We start from the raw sequence: 21,529 nt of genomic DNA on the forward strand, positions 1-21,529 counted from the left end.
CATCAATGATTGGATGCAGTTCTAAATAATTTGGTACATAATACCAGGCTCCAACAAAACTATTTCTGCCACCTATTAAAAAAGTTACTTACATACAGTACATTCTGCTTCTACATTACAGCTAGAAGGAATGGCTGGTTCGACTGATACACAGCTCGGTGTGCAGTATCTTCTGTAAGGGCAAAAGTAATGGTCTCCTACACATCCATTCATCATTCTTTTTGACCTGAAGATAACAGTCTTCACCGACTCAAACTGAACATCTCAGGGCTGTTCACATCATGTGTGTGATTATACCACTCACAGTCCAAACTACACACCAGGACATCTGTTGCAGAACCCCCAGAAGTATTTAATATGAAATCTGCTATTTTTGCTCATAGACACCTAGTTCTGGACACAACTGTTTTTGAGATTGGCTGATACCATCACAAAAATGGGCCTTACACTAGCAACTTTCTAGACCTGTGACGTTAAACGTAGAGAAATATGGTCCCATAAGATTCCAGATTCAGAAAACTTGGAATATATAGCACATGAGTTCCCTTTCAAGGGAACTTGAGCTGCGTTGAGAAGCGGTGGGAACGCCCCTGTGTGATTGCGTTGTGAAGCATGTGTATAATCAGTTCAATGGAAAGACGAGACGTCAACGGTGACGTCACCGACCAGGAAACTATGAAGCACACCTAAAAAAAGAGGGCTGCGTCCTATTTTAGATCTGCGTCTACTAAACCGCAGGGTTCAGAAACTCAAGTTCAAGATGCTAACACTCAAACAGATCGTTTCACAGATTCAGTCTGAGGACTGGTTGATCACGATAGAATTGAAGGACACTTACTTCCATGTATCCATCCATCCTCATCACAGGAAGTTCCTGAGGTTCGCTTTCGGGGACAAAGCATACCAGTATCGAGTTCTTCCATTTGGCCTAAGTTTATCACCCCGCACTTTCACAAAATGCGTGGATGCTGCTCTGGCTCCCCTGAGCCTCCAGGGCATCCGCGTGTTGAATTAGATCGACGATTGGTTGATTTTAGCTCAGTCCGAGCAGATGGCAGTTCGGCATCGAGATGTCGTTCTGTCCCACTTGAAATTGCTGGGGTTGGGGCTCAACGCCAAGAAGAGTGTGCTCCACCCATCTCAGAGGACCACTTTTCTAGGTGTGGCATGGGATTCGATAAAGATGCGGGCACAATTGTCACCAACACGTATTACTTCGATTCTCTCAGCCACAAATGGGGTAAAACTAGGCCAGTCACTCACTGTGAAACAGTTTTAGAGACTGTTGGGTCTCATGGCAGCTGCATCCAACGTAATCACCTTTGGCCTCCTGTACATGAGACCCCTGCATATATATCTTTGGCAGGACCATCTACTTTCTTGGCACATAAATCGTCTAGAAATAATGGCGGTGTTTCGAGCTCTCAAGCACTTCCTGCCAGACCTGAGAGGTCACCATGTGCTTGTCCGCGCAGACAACATAGTGGTGGTCTCTTATATCAACCACCCCGAGGTGGTGAAGCTCCTTTGGGAAAATTTTGGTCAAGCTCAAGTCAACCTTTTCAAATCGTCAGATACAACGCTACATTCAGCTCCTCTCGGGCTGGATGCGATGGTTCAGGTGTGGCAGGGGCTACACCTGTACGCTTTCCCCCCGATATCTATGCTTCCGGGAGTTCTGGAGAGGGTTCGCTGGGAGGGGGCCAGTCTATTGTAAGTAGCCCTGTACTGGCCGGCCCGAGTTTGGTTCTCGGACCTGGTGTCCCCTGAGGGGGCCCAGCTCATAGAATCAGGTCTCTCGACTGAGGTTGTGGAGATCATACCCCAATCTAGAGCTCCCTCCACGAGAAAACCGTATGCATTGAAATGGAAACTGTTCTCTGCCTGGTGTGGAGAACGGCAACTGAATCATGTTGTCTGCCCGGTTGGTACAGTAGTTTTCTGCAAGATCGTTTCTCTGTGGGGTTATCCCCCTCCACCTTGAAGGTGTATGTGGCGGCTATATCTGCTTACCACACTCATCTGGGTGGTGCATCATTGGGGAGAGATCCTCTTATTACTCGTTTTCAGAGGTTACATCTGATTACCTCTTATTAAGAGGTTTCAGAAAAGTTCCTTTCACTAAAAACTTTATTTCTCATTGATATTTCCTCTATCAAGAGAATTGGAGATTTGCAAGCCCTGTCGGTTGCTCCTTCATGCCTGGAATTCTCACCGGGTATGGTGAAAGCCTTTCTTCACCCTAGACTGGGGTATATTCCTAAGGTCCCTACTAATGTTTCAGGCCCAGTCATGCTGCAGGCCTTCTGTCCTCCACCTTTTATTACACCAGATCAGGAAAAACTTAATCTGCTGTGCCCGGTTCGGGCTTTGGATGCTTATGTTCACAGAGCTGCCCTGTGGCGTAATTCGGACCAACTATTTGTCTGTTTCGGGTCACCTAGAAAAGGTTACCCTGCTTCCAAGGAGGTAATGAGCAAGTTGGTACTTGAGGCTATCTCACTTGCTTATGAAGCGGTCGGTCATCCTTCACCTTTGGCTGTCCAGGCTCGTTCTATCAGGAGTATGGCTGCCTCTAAGGCTTTATTATCGGGGGTTTCCCTCCATGACATATGGTCCAGCAGCAATCTGGTCCTCACCACATACATTTGTTAGATTTTATAACTTCGATATTGGCTCCACTCCAGGGTCTAGGGTGCTTGCTTCTTAGTGTGCGCAGTGACTTCACACAGAACAGGCCTTTGTTATTATGGCGTAGTGGGTATGGGGTTCCCACCGTGTCTCGACACAGCTCGAGTTCCCTTGAAAGGGAACGTCTCAGGTTACGTATGTAACCCTGGTTCACTGAGAGGGAACGAGACGCTGCGTCGCCCTGCCATACTCTCTGCATGCCTGTGATCGACTTGCTTCGGCTTTTCAGAAGCTAGCGCGGCCTGTTTTCAGCTGTGCTTTATAGTTTCCTGGTCGGTGACGTCACCCTTGACGTCACGTCTTTCCATTGGACTGATTATACACGTGCTTCACAACACAATCACACAGGGGCGTTCCCACTGCATCTCGACGCAGCGTCTCGTTCCCTCTCAGGGTCCAGGGTTACATAAGTAACCTGAGACGTTTTCTTGTTAAGGTATCACATTTGATATATATTTCGGTGTGGTGTTAGCAAGAGGGTTGTGGACATCATTTATGAAACCTTCAGGACACTGAAAAACATCAAACTCTCTAAAAGTTAAAGCACTAATAGAGCTGTTTATTTGTTGCTGCTACTCATAGGCATCAACCCTTGGGGGAGAGCTGGTTTGTTCCTGGCAGATGTGTAATTGCTGCTGTTGTGATCATCACTGGGTTTTTGGCCTCTGATGCACTTTATGACTGAGTTAACATCCAATTTGATCTTGGCAGTACAAATAAGGATGGTTTGTTTAACCTTCAGCTCTGCATGTGTGCATTTCCAATAATAGGAGCCAGTAGGTGCAAATGAGAGGCCTGTGTCTTCCCATCTGCCATGTGGATGTGGATATGGATATGTTCAGGAACGTGGTTTAGGTCATTTTATGGTTTCACTTTTTAATACATTCTGTTGACTATAAGTTACATTGCACATACAAGTTTACTTACTCTTATTAGGGTGTTAGTAGAGTATTAGTAAACTGGTAGGGTTAGGGTTAGAATAAGTTGACATGTAATTGCAAATATACTTATAGTCAGTAGAATATCTGTTGGAGGACCATCAGAATAACGAGTTTGCAGATATTAAGCGGAATACTAAATAGTAATATATTAATGAGAGTAAGTTAAAATGTAGTTGCAAAGTTATTTGTAGTCAACAGAATGTTCAAAAGGGACCATCAAAATAAAGTGTTACCGTAAAAAGCAAACTTACGTAATCTAAAAATACACAACATATATGTTAGTGAATCAGCTGATTCTGATTATGCACCTTAATTTTCCAATACTCCGGAAGCTTGTTGCAGCCTTCGATATTCAAATTCACCTAAGGCACATTGGCCAGCCACTAAGATTTTGGATTTACCAATTCAAAATGGCATCTGAGTAAGTCCTGATCTCTCCAATAGCTTAGCCCTAACCCTTTGCCTGGCAGGTAATGTTTTTGGGCTTCTTGTCTCCCGCGCTCACTAACTAAGACACTACTGTACCTCTGCAATCCCTTCTACGATGGCCTCTGTCTCAGATAAAATCTCAGGACACAAACACTCTGCCAAAACAGGACTACTGCCAAAATGTCCCATACAGACAATGGACCAAATTCTCATGGATCTCTGCTGAAATGCTATGCATTTTGTTGGTTAGATGGAGGAGTCACTGGACAGCAGGTTCTAGTCATTAGAGCGAGCCCAGGGTTCAGTTTCTATTCCTCAAAAACAAGGCTCATTGTATCTACACTTACGTAAGCCCCTTTAATTGCCCCACTGTGAAAAATCCCTTCAACTTCAACTGCTCTTGTCTTCACAAACACATAAGCAAGGACAATAAAACTTTTTGAATACTGTTCTGTCATTAATAAATAACTACACAGGATCAAATGAGTATTACAATTCTTGTAATGGCTATTAACTACACTGTAAAATCCAATAGCGTTCCTGACTCACATTAGTTAACTTTACTCAGTTATATAAAATACATACTTCTTACTAGGTTTTGTTGAGTTACAGTCAATTGCAGGGTGAAAATAACAAGTTACTCAATAATTTGATTGATGCTTACTTGAAACAAGCAAGTTGCAACAAAGGATGCAATGACGTTACTAAACTAGTGAGAGGCAGGAGTGCATTAAAGCGTGCCTAATGTGCAGAAAAAAACAAAGAAGAAGAAGTGGCACTTGTGAGAGCATGCGCGATAGATTCTGTATGTATTTCAGCGCAGATTTTGAAGAATGTGGAAAGACGTTGACCGACTGCCTACATTTTGATCTGGAGCTTCGCTACGTTTTTGGAATAATAATATGAGATAATAAAAAGGTGAGTAATCAAGCATGCGACTTTTGTGTGAATGTTTTTTTTATTGTCTGTCGCTAATCTTTACTGATCTCCTTAAAGTGTACCAAATAATTGTGATATTCGGAGCTTGAAGAATATGGTTAGGCATAACAGTTCCTGGAATGCCTGAAAAGCTATTTATTGTTCCCAAATGTAAAACTGATGTATTTTCACTGATGTATTCTCCTCTGTTGGCATTGGTTTATAAATTATTAAGGTTACAAATCTTGTTAAATGCCGCACATTTACAGTTAAAGGTAACGTTAACCTGCAGTTTATGCATAGATTCAGTTTTTGATGATTTTTGACAGTATTTATGAATTCACAATAGCATTATACTTTTATTTTTAAATTGAGTACATTAAGAATGTAATGCAAGCACTGTAAAAGTGATTTTCTTTACTCAAACTCAACTGCTTTATCACTGCTGATAAAATTAGCCATCTTTTAACAAGATGAGAAACTTAGTAATGTTAAGTAATGTTACCCTAGTGTAACCTCCGATTGCATCAAAGATGGACCAGACCTTCTCAATGCGAAGATGTGAGATTGTGGATGCAGATGGAGCAGTGGCCAGCTCTTTTTACAGAGAGACTAGTAAGAACTTATTCATATCCCTTTTTCCACCATGAGAAACCACATTCTGTTTAGGTTTGGCTTAAGAATTGGCCTGTAGGCCTGACCATGCATTGAAAAATTTCCACACTGTCCCATGCCTTTTTTGTGTGCCTGTGTTGCAGGTGTTTGCAGAGTTTGACAGGATAGTCACCATAGATCTGCAGACTGCAGAGTAACTTTTATGGTGCTGTGGATCGCTACACACCACGTTTTGTCACAAGTCTTCAAGAAGCATTGGAGAGAAATTTGATGATCTTATGCAGCAAATTAATACAAGGGTGAGTTTACTGCAGCCTTCATTTTTTTTATTATTATTCTGAGTTGATTATGGTTTTGCTTAGCTATTTAGCTGTTGTCTAACTCGTTGTGGGGTTTTGTTGATTAACCCTTTAACTGTGGAATGTTATCTTTATAGTCACTTCTCCACTTTAAAGACATAATGGTAATGACATTTTTCTTTCATCTTCAGATCAGAAAATTATGATACTTTTAATAAAATACGAGTCCTTTCTGTTCCTCAATAGGCAGCAATGAAAGAAATCATTAAAGTAGTTCATGTGACTCCAGTGGTTTAATCTCATTTCATGAAGCAACATGAGCGCTTTTTGTAATAATATTTATATAAAATAATATAAAAATAATATTTTGTATTTACTCAATCTTATTGATTTGCTCAAAGGATAACAACTGGCTGCTCATGCATGAGCAATACAGACATATATGCAGGGCAGATAACTGACAATTAATCATGCCTTTTCACTTTTCCCTGTTGTAATATTTTTATTGTTTGGTTTCATTCAGGTTTGTGATGTTGATGAAGCCTGGACACAAGTATCTGTTGGGGTGCTGACTGTCATTGACGAAGAAGAACCTCTCTCTCTACCTTTGCCCAGTGTCTGCTGCCATCATTGTTGAGACAGGTATTGTAATAATCTGCAGAACCTCATGCAATTTGCATCTATTTAGGTCTGTCTTATGCTTTAAATTTGGATTACACAAAAGACATGAAAAACACTGATGCTTGGTTTGGGACATAACAAACTCCCACCAAAACCGCAATCTCTGAAAAATCTCTTGTTGAGTAATGAAATGTGCAAGATTAATGATGTTTGGCATTAGATTACATTTGTTTATGACAGTGGAATTAGATTAGTTGATAGAAAAATAAAAGGGAAACTAAGCCACTTGTTTAAAATTGTCAGCCCATTAGTTCATGAGCAAGTTAAAGGGTTAGTTCACCCAAAAATGATAATTCTGTCAGTAATTACTCACCCTCATGCCGTTCCAAACCCGTAAGACCTTCGTTCATCTTCGTAACACGAATTAAGATATTTTTGATGAAATCAGAGAGCTTTCTCTCCCTCCATTGAACGCAACGTCATTCAAACTTTCAAGGCCCAGAAAGCTGGTAAAAACATTGTTATCCATGTGACTACAGTATTTCAACCTTAATATTATGAAGCGACGAGAATACTTTTCATGTGCAAAAAAACCCCCCAAATAGCGATGTAACGAGGTTCAGTTTTTATGGGAAGAAGGAGGCGAAAATTCAACAAGGTTAATAACATAAAATAAAACAAATGCAAAACGAAAGTATAAGCCAGCTGCCCCTCAAGGACGACTGCTGGCCACACAAAACACAACATAAAATCCAGGCCTGGCCTCTCTCGATCTCTACTGTCATCTCTCCTCCTCCCTATTGGCCAGCATCACACATGACCAGCTTCGGCCAATAATAAGCCTACGTTCTGATGTAGAACCCAGAAGCGCTGCGCTGTTTACACTACATCAACAGCGTAGGAGAATGACGTTGAAGAGAAGAGATTGTTGAATAATGTCGTTATTTGGCGGGGTTTTTACACACAAATACTATCCTCGTCGCTTCATAACATTAAGATTGAACTACTGTAGTCACATGGACTATTTTAATGGTTTTTTTATCACCTTTCTGGGCCTTAAAAGTCGCAATGACGTTAGTCTTTGGAGGGACAGAAAGCTCTCATATTTCATCAAAAAGATCTTCATTTGTGTTGCCAAGATTAACAAAGGTCTTACGGGTTTGGAACGGCATAAGGGTGAGTAATTACTGACAGAAATTTCATTGTTGGGTGAATAACCCTTTAAGATGCTGTCAGCGTATTCATTTCTAATGTACATGTGTGTCAGAGACATTGCTTTTTCACTGTTTAGGCTAATGAATGTAGCCACTTTTTTTGCACTTCTATATACCACGTTTGGTCTCCGAAGTGTTATTGATTAAAGTGAGTAATTGTTATTTATTGAATTGTTAAAGCTGTTTGTTGAGGATGTGTTAGAGTTAGGGTATGGTCTCAATTTTTTTTTTTTTATTCAGATTTAAAAAAAAATTTTTTATATATTGTTGTACTGTAAAAGGTTTTTGGGAAACACTTAACACTAAGGTTAATTAGTTAACATGAACTAAGAATTAACAATACTTCTACAGCATTTATTAATCTTAGTTAATATTAATTTCAACATTTACTAAAACATTATTAAAATCAAAGGTTGTATTTGTTAACATTAGTTAATGCACTGTGAACTAACATGAACAAACAATGAACAGCTGTATTTTTATTAACTAACATTAACAAAGATTAATTAATACCATAGCAAATGTATTGCTCATTGTTAGTTCATGTTAGTTAATACACTAACTAATGTTAACTAATGAACCTTATTATAAAGTGTTTCCGTTTTTTTTTTTTTAAACCTAAAGTGATTTACATAAATTGTATACCCCAATGCAAACTTGTGTGGACCACCCCTGTGTCAGTTTTTAAGAAAACAATACAATAAATTTACCTTTGAACTGTATCATTGCCTTACATTTATTTGTCCAGTTGTAAATGTTATCTTTGTAAAATTGTGAAACTATTCTCAATGATTTATAATAGATGCGTACACGTGTAAGTGTACACTACTAGACATGCACTTGTTAGTACTACATATTTTTCCTATTTAGCTTTACTCAGTTTTTAGAGTGCAATCGGTTTGCATGCTTTTTTCAAGTAAGGTGTACTAATTGGATTTTACATCAGAGTTAACACAACTAGCATAAATGAGTACATCTAAAGATCAAGTATAGTATACACATTATTTTAAGTTACTGGAACTCTCTTGTAAATGTACTCAACTAGACATGCACTTGTTAGTTCTACATATTATTCCTATTTCACTTAACTCAGTTTTTTGAGTGCAATCGGTTTGCATGCTTTTTTCAAGTAAGGTGTACTAATTGGATTTTACAGTGTATCAAGATATTCTGATTAACTAATTAATAATTAAAAGCGCTAAATTGAATGAAGTGGTTCACTATTAGATAATAAATAACTACTATTTTTTTAATCTCAGTCACTCCTCTGATAGATATCTCAAAACAGTATGCAAGCTTCCGTGTCCATCTCTGGTCTTATGACTATATTCATTGTCCTCCTTCTGGATTAAGTCATACCCTTCATCCCCTACAACATTCATCTATACTTTTAAGGAGAAAATTAGTTGCCCCATCTACTCTTAAAGCTGATGACTCTGATAGGAGAAGGAGAAGTTAAACCATGCAGTCTCATTGTTTTATTTCTAGTTCACATTTCCACTGTCTGCACTTCAATGTCCGTTTCTTAAAATATTCCTTTATTCACAAATTAGTGGCGGGCATTCAGTTGTACATCAGATGCATTCATCCAGAGTACCATAGCCTTTCTTCATCTTCCTTCAGTGTGTCTTGTTCTTAAAGGTATTAAGAAATGTTCTCCTCTTCCTGACAAATGGCTTTTATAAAGAATTGTAAGGACTGGGCTAAGTGGGTGAATCTGAATAACTAAATACATCCGGCTAAAGACCAAAAATCTCTGAATGTAAATTAACCCAAACACACACACACACACAAACACACACACACACACACATTCCCCCACCAGTGAAGACTACATTCAGGACAGAGCGTGGTGTCTGATTACAAGACATTTATGACTGATCGGAATGTCCCAAAGGAAGTGGATTCCAAAGCGAAAAGAAACTTCTTTTCTTTAAAAGACATTTAACCAGATATATTCAATGTGTTTTTATGTATGTCCATTTGCCCATGTCACATTGGAATGACTATGATTTTATCGTAGCTTAAAGTGAATTATAAATGCCTTCATTATGCATTTTAAATATAACTGTCTATTCCCATAACTTGTACACATAGTTCTGGACACCTCCAGAATGCTTTCGGTGTGATCAATCAGAATACGTACAGTAATATCCAGTAAAATATAGTTTACTATGTTTTCCATCTTTGGAGTGAAAAGAGACCAAAACTAACATCACTGGTGTTCTTAGATAACGGCGTTTACGACCCAAAGGAATGTTCACAGAACTGTGGCTCTCTCTGAATTCTAACCAAGGAGGAGAAATGAATCCTGTATTTATATATATATATATATATATGCTATTATATATCCACTTGAGAATTGTATGAACAATGTATCTAAGTTCCCTATTTCATGAGTTGCCTTTTTGTGGTTTGGTCTATGTTTCTCGACAACTCTAATGCGATAATGTTTTAAACTTTGCCAACTAATGTTTAACCAAATCCATTTGTGGCAAGTTTGGTCTCGATAAACTCCAATCTTCATTCCCCATTTGTTAATTGACATTACATTTTGCTAAACTTGTGACACATTAGTATTATAAGAATTGTGAAGATTCTGCTCTTAAACACCCTAATTTCGTCGGTTTCAAATGTCTCTCTCTTAGACAAAGAGCAATAAAAACCAAAGTCCCGCCTGTGAAATTCCAACCCTCTAATTGGCCAAGTCAACAGGAAGAGGCCGGATTTCTCCAAGGTGATAAATGACGCTTCCCCCCTCCGCTCGCTCTGTTACTTCGCCTGTCTTTGTGTCATAATGTAAGGTCTCGCCTCCGGGCGAGCTCTTCGCCTTTCTTTTATTTGTTTCTAGTTTAGTTTGTGTTTTTCAGTCTTAGATAAGTCTCCGTGTTTAATTCCAATCGACGAGTGAAAAGAACACCGCGTGACATATCTCTTCAGCAAATCCATCTACAAGGGACCTTTAAACGAGCGCGCGCTCGTTTTGAAGGAGAAACACGCGCACGTGACCACGTGGCGAGAGACGCACACACGCTTCTTCACCAGCCATGCGAAGATGTGACGTTAACTCCGCGTGATTTCCCCGTAGAGATCTTTATTTCTTTTCTTTGTTAGTCAAAGTTTTGTTTTCCGTAGTCGACTCTGTTCACTTCCACAAAGTGAAACGAACTTAGCCGAACTATTTTCCTTTGGTAATGTTACCCCAAAGACTTGGAAACTCCGTTCAACACGCGCGCCAAGCAGCACCCAGTGACGCTTCCTAAAGGACTCCGCTCACGCACGCGCAGGAATGCCGCGACACAGAGAGACCCAGAAACTTATATCTCTTTATATCTATACCAGTATATCTCTTTATAGAGCTTCTAAGAAGCATTAAGATGATGTTTTCGTGTTGTTACAGACAGGGGACTGTCAGGGGGAATGTTGCCAATGCTCTCTCTCTCTCTCTCTCTTCCTCTTCCCCTCTCACACGTGTTTCCATTGTCCACACTCTATGCATTTCTCGTTCATCGATGCCTTATCGTGTATTGTTGTTTATAATGTTTGTAAATACATATATCCCATGTAACCGTAGTAAATACATAAGTAGTTCTGCCTTATTAAATTCATTATATTCATCTGATTGATGTACTGCCTTTTTGCTCATTTTCAAGTCCCTTAAGTGCCAAAAGATCTTATAGCAACAAGCTTACAAATTAAAGATACTTTAAAGAGTATGTGTTTATAGGGCAGGAAACCCAATACTTGTGGCCACAGAATTGGTTTTCCTGAAATCCTATAAAGTAAGATGATATTGTGGAGTCCCACAAATATTAGTCTGACAATTGAGCTAATTAATTTAGCCTGTTTTGTAAGACGTGGTCCGTGTAGTTAATTGCAATCAACTTGTGGTTAAGTGCAAGGATACACAGACATGCATGCAGGTAAAATGACATATCATCCCTTATCGGGAGTTTTATTAACATGTATCTAATCCAAACATGTATGAATAATTATTAATTACCAATTATTAATTATGATATGCAAATTCCCCACGGATTAGATCCGCCCCAGAGTCTTTACAGAATGATCTCTATTCTTATATAGCAGGTTGTTTTTACCCTTTTAATGATACTCTCCTGAATGCAATTTTTCGTTAGGCCTTCATTGAAGGGAATTTATTGTGATTATATTTTCTTTCTTCCCTCTCAAAACGTGCTTCTCTGATATTTCTTCTGTCTTCTAGTTTCTTTTCCTGAAACATTTTAAAACTGATTAATTAAGCCACGTTTACGCAATAGATATTAACAACATGCAAAGTCCTTTCAGTCCTTAATAAATATATCCCATCTGATTAAATCAGTTATTTCAGTTCTTTGTCAGTTATCGTCGTGTTATACCACGTCTGTTCCTGTTTTTGTGCCCTTCAGTCCTTGCTTAAAAAAAGTTATACTCCTGCACTTAGATCCTTTCCTCACTTTTTTTTTTCAACTGGACTGTGACAGATTTATATTATTCAAAATTTGCATCCAGCTAAGGTTTTGGGGGGGGATTTTTTGTTGTCTCTCAGAAATTCTTACCACAGTAATAGACCCCAACCCATTGACAGCTTTATTTGGGGTTCTTCCGGAAAAAGTTAATCTTACATCTTTAGAAACGGATAATATTGCACTTTACACATTGTTGGCTAGACGACTTATACTAATTAATTGGAAGCTGCCATCTCCTCCAACCTACCGTCAGTGGGTTTCTGACCTACTTTTTGCCCTCAAACTTGAAAAGATTAAATTTGGAGTTAGAATGGAACCCAATCTTTTCTAGAAATCTTGGAGCCCATTTTTAGAATATTTTAAGGAGATGAGCTCTGGATTAACCCTTTTTTTATTTTTCTCTTTTTTTCCCCCTCTGGTTTATTTAGTTGTTTATATGTATGCATATGTTACTGTGATTATATGTTCATCCGCATTTGAGCATTTATTATGTTTGTTTATTTTTTTATTTTTTTCCCCCTTTATTTAATTATGTAACAATCTGATGCTTGTACTGTGCTTGATATGCTTTTCTTAATAAAAAAAAAAATTGCATCCAGCTCAGCTTGAAGATGTCATGCAGGCATTAGGTGGGATGAAAGAGTTGTAGTGTGTCAAACACATTGAAACCCAAAGGTAGAGCTGCCATTTAACCAGTAGTAGACGACAATAGTAGAATGACCGTAAGTACAATTCAGAGTCGTAAGCACAGTCAGTGTCATTGTGCCTGCCACCAAGGGTAGCAGACCTCAACGTAAAGACTTCAACTCAGACAATTCATCAGCAATCAGAATTCCAAAATCAAATGATAAATCAATGCCTCAAGTTTCAAGTGATGCACAATTTCAAAACATTTCTCGGGAGATAAAACCACAAGACTAAAGACTCGGGAGATAGAATGATGTAACAAACAATTTATTGACGGCCCAGCAAGCAATTATGTATACAATTATTTGGCGTGGGCTCCGTCCGTAGTGCATAACCCGAGGGTAGCGGATCTGCATTTCCTGCCTGAAGACGAAGGCAGGGATGCAGCCGACCCCCCGGTGGTTATGGAGTAATTATTTGTGTCAGTGCCTGCAAACTCAAACATGTGTAAGTACCGATCTTTTGTACAGCAAGTATTAGGACATGATTGGATAGATGTGAAGGTAATAAGTGACATAGTAATTGAGTCTTCCTGGCAGAACTTGTGCTAAAGCTTTAACTTCTTGCACCCAGACAGGTAATACTTTATAATAACTGCTTGTTATTAATCATTAGTTAAGCATTAGTAAACAGTTAATTAACCATTTATAAAGCATTAATAGACATTAATAAGAAGTTTTTAAATAGAGCTATAAATGCTTTATTCTTTACTTATAAGCATATCTATAATGTGTTTAATAATAGTATTTTCATACTTTTTTAATGATCAATTTATAAATTCTAAATGAAGTATAGCATTATTTACAAACCAGTTATTTGGGAGTTGATAAGTGATTCATAAGATCACTTAGAAAGTGTGAGTAAATGTAGTAAATTCAGGTAGTTATAAAGACATATTATAAAAAAAACATTATTTAAACATATAGTAAGTAACTTAGTGTGTTAGTAAATGCTTTATTAACATGTATTTCTACTGTAATTCATGGTTCATTTTAGGTAGTTATAAAGCATTTTGCAGTGGTCAGTTAACTATTTTGTGAGCTCATCTAAAGTGAGGACTAGTTATGCCTTGTAAAGCATTTATAAAGGAGATTTAAAGGCTCAGTTAAGTATTTATATGTTCTGAATCAATGTGTTGTGTTTGTTTCCTTTTTCTGTTTAGAAGATAACTGAGTCTTTAAATCTCATTCATAAATGCTTTGCAAGGCATAACTAGTCCTCACTTTAGATGAGCTCACAAAATAGTTAACTTTTTCCTTGTAGAAAAGTTAGAAGCTCAGACCAGGAGACGGAGGAAGTTTTCCAAGCAGAAGTTCTTTTATTGCTTGTCGGTAGCTGCAGTCATTCCAACATCGTATGACTTCTTGAGTCAAACATTGTAATATATATACATTATAAGAGGGAGGGATTACATTGTGATGGTGGAAACTCATATACAGGTTTAGGAACCTGTATTAAAAGAGAAAGGGAAAAACCTATTCAAACCCTGAGACTCCAGAACAGGAATGACAGGACTCTCTCTTGCTAAGACAAAAGCTCGCGAGAGTCTCCAAGAGTTTCACTAACATGTTTCATTTAACTTACAATAGAAAGAAAACCCGTCTGACAGCTGTATATAGAGACACAGAATAAGACAGGACTTTCGTGCTCCACAGCTGAATGCTAAATTCAATTTACAGAACTTTCTCAGTTTATATATGATAGTATTAGAAGTTAAATTAAACATTTGACAAAGTTGTATTCCTTCAATTCCCCCTTTGGGAGTTCTAAATAACTCCCACACTATATACAAATTTAAACAATTAAAAATTCATTCTTGCAACTCGTGATAGTTACAGCGACATAAGGCATGTTCTGTGTTTGTTTTTCTGTAATTGCATGTTGACACAGAAACAAAACATGCAATTAGGGTCCGTGAGTCTTTTCTGGTTGGAACTGTGATTTTCTCGTGATCAATCAAGTTTCTGAACCATGAAGAATTATCTTCAGTCATCTTGGTGTAATTTTGCGGAAAGATCAAGAATGTCTTGTTGGACCAACATGTTTGTGCACAAGTGAGTCCTGGAATGCAGTCATCTTCGGATTTGACATGCACACTTTCTTTCCAGCAAACAAGGCATTTGTGACATATTCATCAGCTCTAAGAATATGTTGTTTCTGGAGTCCGGACTTTGTGCGATCTTCATTATGTGTAGTAGTAGGACAATCTTGATCATGTCGATGGATGACTGAAGGTTTCGTAGTCTCTGCGTTGTGTATTTTTTTTCTTTTTCTTTTCTTTATCCTTTTGTGATAGTTGTCTCGGAAGTGGGTCAAGTTGTTTCTTGAGGTTTTCTTGTGGCTTCATACGCAGATGACGAGGTCAGTGCGTATGGGTCTCAGGAAGTCATCAGTGGTATCTGCACAGAGTAAGAAAGAAAACAAAAGACAGGAGAGCAGTATTTGTTCTAGGGTTGTACTTTTCTGAGTCTGCTCGACAGTAGAGCAGTATTGGTTCAAACACTAGGGTGGTACATTTTCCGAGTATGCTATTGTTGTTCCATCTTTCCCTATTTCTTAAACCCTTGACACCTAAGGAACAGTGAGGTAAGGATGGACTAGGATAGGGCCAATGAGGGAAGTCTTCACCCCAGGGTTAACCTCCGAAGCCTGTTGCGTTCGGTTCTTCCCGGGGCTCCTCACTGGTTCCGTGTCCTAACCTATCCCTTTTGGTGGGGGAACAACCTTACAGTGTGTACAATGAGTCCAGGTTTTCCTTCCCTGACACAATACTGCAGCGGCTGTAATCAACATCACTTGATGTGGCCCATGCCACTTAGGTTCTTACGGCTTGTTTCTGAATGACTTTATCATGACCCATTGACCTGGGATGATTGTGTGTCCACCTTCTGGTGGAGTCTGCCAACATGACTCAACTCTCCCTCTGGCACTCTGTACCGCCTTTGTTAGGTTTTCACAGTAAGCAATCAGGGCATCTGAGGCAATGTGTACATCAGCATTTCTAAGATCAATCACACCTGGCATCTGCATGGGGCGTCCAGTAATAATCTCATGAGGGCTCAGTCCTACTGTTCTGTTAGGTGATGCTCTCATACTACACAGTACTGCTGGCAGTGCTTCGACCCATGGTACCCCTTCCAGATGCATTTTGCTTAGTCTGGTTTTGATTGTTCTGTTCGATCGTTCAACCTGTCCTGATGCTTGTGGCCTGTATGGGCAGTGAAGGTTCCAATTAATTTGCAACATTCTAGACACTTCCTTGACTATCTGTCCTGTGAAGTGTGTACCTTGATCTGAGTCAATGCAATCTGGTAATCCCCATCTGGGAATGAAATCAGTGACAAGTCATTTAGCAGTATGTGCAGCTGTAGCACGCCCTGTTGGATAAGCTTCTACCCATCTTGAGAACTTATCTATTACTACCAAAACATCAGTTTTTCCCTTACAACGAGGCAATGATATGTAATCAACTTGCAGGTGACGAAATGGTCCTGGTGGGGCTGGGGTATGTGCTGCTGGTGTAGTGGCTGCTGGTACATCATTATTTTTCTGACATGTAACACACCTCTTGGCTGTTTCTGTGGCTACATTTCTAAATTGTGGATTCCACCACTGATTTGAGAACCTGTGATTCATCGTTGCTGGACCACTGTGACCCAAATTGTGTATTTGTTGAGCCAAATATGGCAGCAGTGATTCGGGAGCAACATACTTTCCCCCTTTGGTCCAGCAACCAGATGAATCCACTGTGGCTCCTTTGTCTAACCATGTCCATGCTTCATTCAGAGGAACGTCTTTGTACAGATCAATTATTGATTCAGGAGGCATAATTGTCTTCTGTGCTGCACTACCTGAACACACTTGTACAGTTGCATAGAAACAAGCCTGTTTAGCTGCTATATCAGCAAGAGCATTACCTTTAGCTTCCGTAGTATTAGTTGTGAGATGTGCTTTCACTTTGATCACTGCTAATTTCTTTGGAAGTTTCATGGAAAACATTAGATCTTTCACTATTTCAGCATGCTTAATGGGGGATCCAGCAGAAGTTAGAAACTGTCTGGTTTGCCAAATGACACCAAAATCATGTATTACCCCAAAAGCATATCTGGAATCTGTGTAGATATTAGCAACTGATCCTGAAGCTAGCGTGCATGCTCTTGTGAGGGCTACTAGTTCTGCAGCTTGAGCTGAAAAATGATCTGGAAGACGTCCTGAAGCTAACACTTCCATGGTGGACGTTACTGCATAACCTGCTCGTCTGTTACCTTCAATTACTTGAGCTGACCCGTCAACAAATAACTCAAATTCTGAATTCTCTATGGCAGTTTCTTTTGCTACACTCGTAGGTGTATATGTAAGCGAAACACAATCGTGAGTCATTTCTCCTTCATCCTCTAACAAATTCTCAGTCATTGCAGACATCATTCATGAGGACGGATTCGTGACAGGTGCACGTTGTAAGACAATATTCGGGGCTGTGAGAGTTGCTAACCAATTTCCCCAGCGAGAGGAAGTGACAGAAGTGACTTTTGCTTGATTCATTAATGCGGACACTGCGTGCGGACATCTTACGTTTACAGACTGTCCTAACACCATTCCTGATGAAGCCTGAAGCGCTAGATGCACTGCCTGTACTGCTCTGAGGCATGGGCCCATACCTTGAGCTACTATTTCAAGTTTACCAGAATAGTAATGAATTGGGCGTAAACTGCCCCCATGATCTTGCATTAGACATGCAGCCATGAAGTTTAAATGTTCATGGACATAAAGCACAAATGGTCTATCAGTTTGGGCAATTCCTAATGCTGGTGCTTGACATAGTGCTCTCTTCAAATCATTGAACGCTTTGAGGTGACATTCTTCCATACAAACAGTATCAGAATCTTTACCATGGCCTTTCAACAAGTCATAGAGTGGCTGTGCAATTGAGGCATAGTCTTCAATCCAAGATCTACAGTAACCTGCTGTTCCTAAAAATGATCGGAGTGTTTTAATGGTAGTAGGCGGGGGTATGGCTTTGACTGAAGCCGCTCGATCCTGTGTAATGGATCTGTTTCCTTCATCAATTGTTTGACCCAGAAATGTGACTTGCTTTTTAGCAATTTGAGCTTTGTGAAAGCTGCATTTGTGTCCTTTCTTATGCAAATAGTCCAACAATGATGCCAATTCAGTTTGATGTACCTCGTGATCTGTTGAGGCAATCAAAATATCATCGACATATTGGATCATAGTGGACTGTTTTACCGGACATTCTGTGGTCATAGAAATCACGTCTGACAGCCTGATGGTATATGGTTGGGGAGTTTTGAAATCCCTGTGGCAAACGTGTCCACTGGTATTGCTCATAGTCAACTGTGAAAGCTAACCATGGCTGGCTGTCAGAGTGCAACGGTACAGAAAAGAATCCATTAGACATATCAATTACTGAAAAGATCTTACTCTCTAATGGTATGCCATTACAAATTGTGGAAGGATCTGCCACTGGAGGGGTGATTTTATTAATATTTTTATTGGCTACTCTGTAGTCTATTGTAAGTCTCCATGTCCCATTGGATTTCTTGATGGGCCATATGGGCGAGTTACAGGGACTATTGGTTTTAACTAGCACTCCCTGCATCAGCAACTTTTCTACAATAGGTTTGATCCCCTGTATAGCTTCCTTATTGATCGGATATTGTTTGGTGACCGGAGGTGGAGTCCCCGTCAATTTAATTGGTTCTACACCTGTCAACAAACCACAATCATCCTTGTCTTTAGCCCAAATTGGATGATTCTGTAAGAAAGCATACTCTGGAGGGATTGCATTATTGGTAGAAACTTGTGCTGAGGAAATTTGAATGCTAGCAGATTCTTAGGACATGTCTAAAGCTAGATGTACCTGTCTCAGGAGATCCATGCCTAAAATTGCACCTGTGTTTAATGGAGCACATAGCAGTTTTGTAGTCAGAGTTTTAGGGCCAAATTGTACCTCTATGTGCGGGGTTTCATACAAAACAGAATCTTCACCTACTACACCAGTTAAAGAAAGTTTGGTTTTCTTGTACGGTATGTCTAAACCTTTAGCCAATTTTGTAGGAATTATTGTAATCTCTGCACCTGTATCAAGCAAAAAATCAATTTCTTTCTCTTGTATGCTACCTTTCACAAAAATTATTTTGTCATTATGATGGATTACAGGTGAAAGGTAGCTACTCACAGCCCCAACAATTAGTTTTTTTCCTGGTCTTTTTGTGCTCTTAGAAGAGCCTGAACTAGCTGTCCTAAAATTTCAGTGGACACTTGCGGAACTATTTCAGGGTTGTATGCAGGCTGAGAAGGAGCAGAATTATGCATAGCATTTATTTTTGTATCTTGCAACTTCTTCCTACACTCTTTCTCCAAATGTCCTAATTTTCCACAGTAGTGGCATTTGCCTTCTTTTTTAGACCCCCTGTTTACTGGTGGCGTTGTGCTAAATGTAGCTGCTGCTGCTACTCTCACTTTGGCTTTAACATCAGCATATCTTTCCCATGCTGCCAAACTGTCTAAGTTACTTCTGAGAGTTCTGTTAGACCAAGCTATATCTAGGAATGGCAAAGCTCTTCTGTATTCAGCAACAAGACCATCTGACCAGATACGAATCGGTGGTCCTTTGTCATCAAGCACACTTTCAGAGTCATCCACTATTCCACTGTACGTTACAGCTGACTGACAAAACCTCTCAGTATATTCGCACACATTTTCATCTTTCTTTTGTACACAGCTAGTAATTCTAGACCAATCTATTTTGGGCCCTAAGATATTCTTTAGGATTTTCAAAACACCTTCTCTCATATCACTTCTACTGGCATGTTGTAGTTCAGAAGTCACGGCAGATTCGAAACTGTTGAATTCAGTTTCAGTTAAAATTTGTGACATTAACTGTGTGACCTCTGTTAACGACATGTCATATAGACGCATTTTGCTGATTAATGTTCTTCTAAATTCAGAAAACTGTTTACGTGCTGAAGGTAGGCTCTGGGACAGTCGCTCTATGTCTTTAGGTCCAAGTGCTTTTGCAACAGTTTGGATTTGGACAACAGAAGAGTTGGGAGGAACACTTTCAGTTCCCTCAATTCCCTGCGATCTCTTTCTAGCACCACACACATTTACTGAATTTACAGGCACATCAGTTACTGGGCGGAGAGCCGCATCTGTTTCAAAGAACGCTCGTAAGTCAGGGTAAATGTTATCCGGCTGACTAACTTCTTCTACATCTTTTTTTTCTATAGGTTTGTTGCGGTTCAATTTCTTAGTCAAAGAAGAAATTCTAGCACGTAGCTCTTTGTTCTCTTTTTCTAGTTCTGAGTTATGCTGAGACTGTTGTGTAGCTACTGCTAAACAAAATTCTCTGTGACAACAGATAATTGCTTCCACATTGTTCTTGCGAACACTTGCTCCTAGAACCTTTTTACACTCTTCTACAGACCAAATCTTATCTGGATGAACCAGACAAGCGAAGATTTCAAGAGAAAGGGTTTTTTTATTTATTTATTTTTTTATGTTAAGTGCTCACGGAAGAGATGAGTTTTCAGTTGTCTTTTGAATGCTGTCAGGGATTCTGCATTAGGGACGAGGGTGGGTAGGTCATTCCACCAGCATGGAACCGTGAATGAGAATGTTCTGGACAGTGATTTTGTGCCTCGCTGTGAAGGCACCACGAGCCGTCGCTCCTTGGCCGATCGTAGGCTTCTGGTAGGGATGTAGACCCGTAGGAGCGAGTGAAAGTAGGAGGGAGCTGAGCCGGTGGACAATCTGTAAGCAAGTGTCAGCACCTTGAACTTGATTCGAGCAGCGAGTGGTAGCCAATGCAGGGAGATGAACAGCGGAGTGACGTGGGCCCTTTTGGGCTCGTTGAATACAAGACGAGCAGCAGCATTCTGGATCAATTGTAAGGGTTTAGTTGCACATGATGGAAGACCAGCTAGAAGAGCATTGCAGTAATCAAGCCTAGAAATAACCAGGGCCTGTACAAGAAGCTGTGTTGCATGCTCAGTTAGGAAAGGCCTGATCTTCCTGATGTTGTGCATTGCAAACCTGCATGATCGAGCTGTCTTTGAAATGTGGTCTGTGAAGGTTAGCTGGTCATCAAAGATTACTCCAAGATTTCTGACTGACCTTGATGGGGTGATTGAGGATGAGTCTAACTGGATAGTGAAGTCGTGCTGTAGAGACGGATTGGCAGGGAGAACAAGAAGCTCAGCCTTTGCCAGATTGAGCTGCAGGTGATGTTCCTTCATCCATGCCGAGATGTCCGCCAGACAGCTAGAGATACGTGCAGCTACTGTGGGATCGTCTGGTTGAAATGAGAGGTAGAGCTGGATGTCATCAGCATAGCAATGGTAAGAGAAACCATGTGCCTGTATGATGGGTCCCAGTGATGTGGTGTAAATGGAGAAGAGGAGGGGTCCAAGTACTGACCCCTGGGGAACCCCTGTGGTCAGTCGATGTACTTTGGATACCTCGCCTCTCCATGCGACCCTGAATGACCTACCTGTGAGATAGGACTCAAACCAGTGGAGGGAAGATCCAGTGATGCCCAGTGATGAGAGGGTGGACAGAAGGATCTGATGATTCACAGTGTCGAAGGCAGCAGACAGGTCTAGGAGAATGAGAACTGATGATTT

At 39.9% G+C, this 21,529-nt stretch overlaps 1 long non-coding RNA gene across 1 annotated transcript; it reads left to right on the forward strand.

Annotated features, from left to right (window-relative positions):
• The first annotated feature begins 5,428 nt into the window (after positions 1–5,428).
• LOC143744184 (uncharacterized) lies at positions 5,429–6,532 on the forward strand. The gene is made up of 3 exons (XR_013205789.1): positions 5,429–5,594; positions 5,738–5,893; positions 6,417–6,532. It is a non-coding gene; the product is annotated as an uncharacterized LOC143744184 (long non-coding RNA).
• The last annotated feature ends 14,997 nt before the right edge of the window (positions 6,533–21,529 follow it).

Source organism: Siphateles boraxobius, unplaced genomic scaffold (assembly GCF_051911475.1).
Source record: "Siphateles boraxobius isolate OS27281-9 unplaced genomic scaffold, OSU_SipBor_1 2, whole genome shotgun sequence".
NCBI lineage: Eukaryota > Metazoa > Chordata > Actinopteri > Cypriniformes > Leuciscidae > Siphateles > Siphateles boraxobius.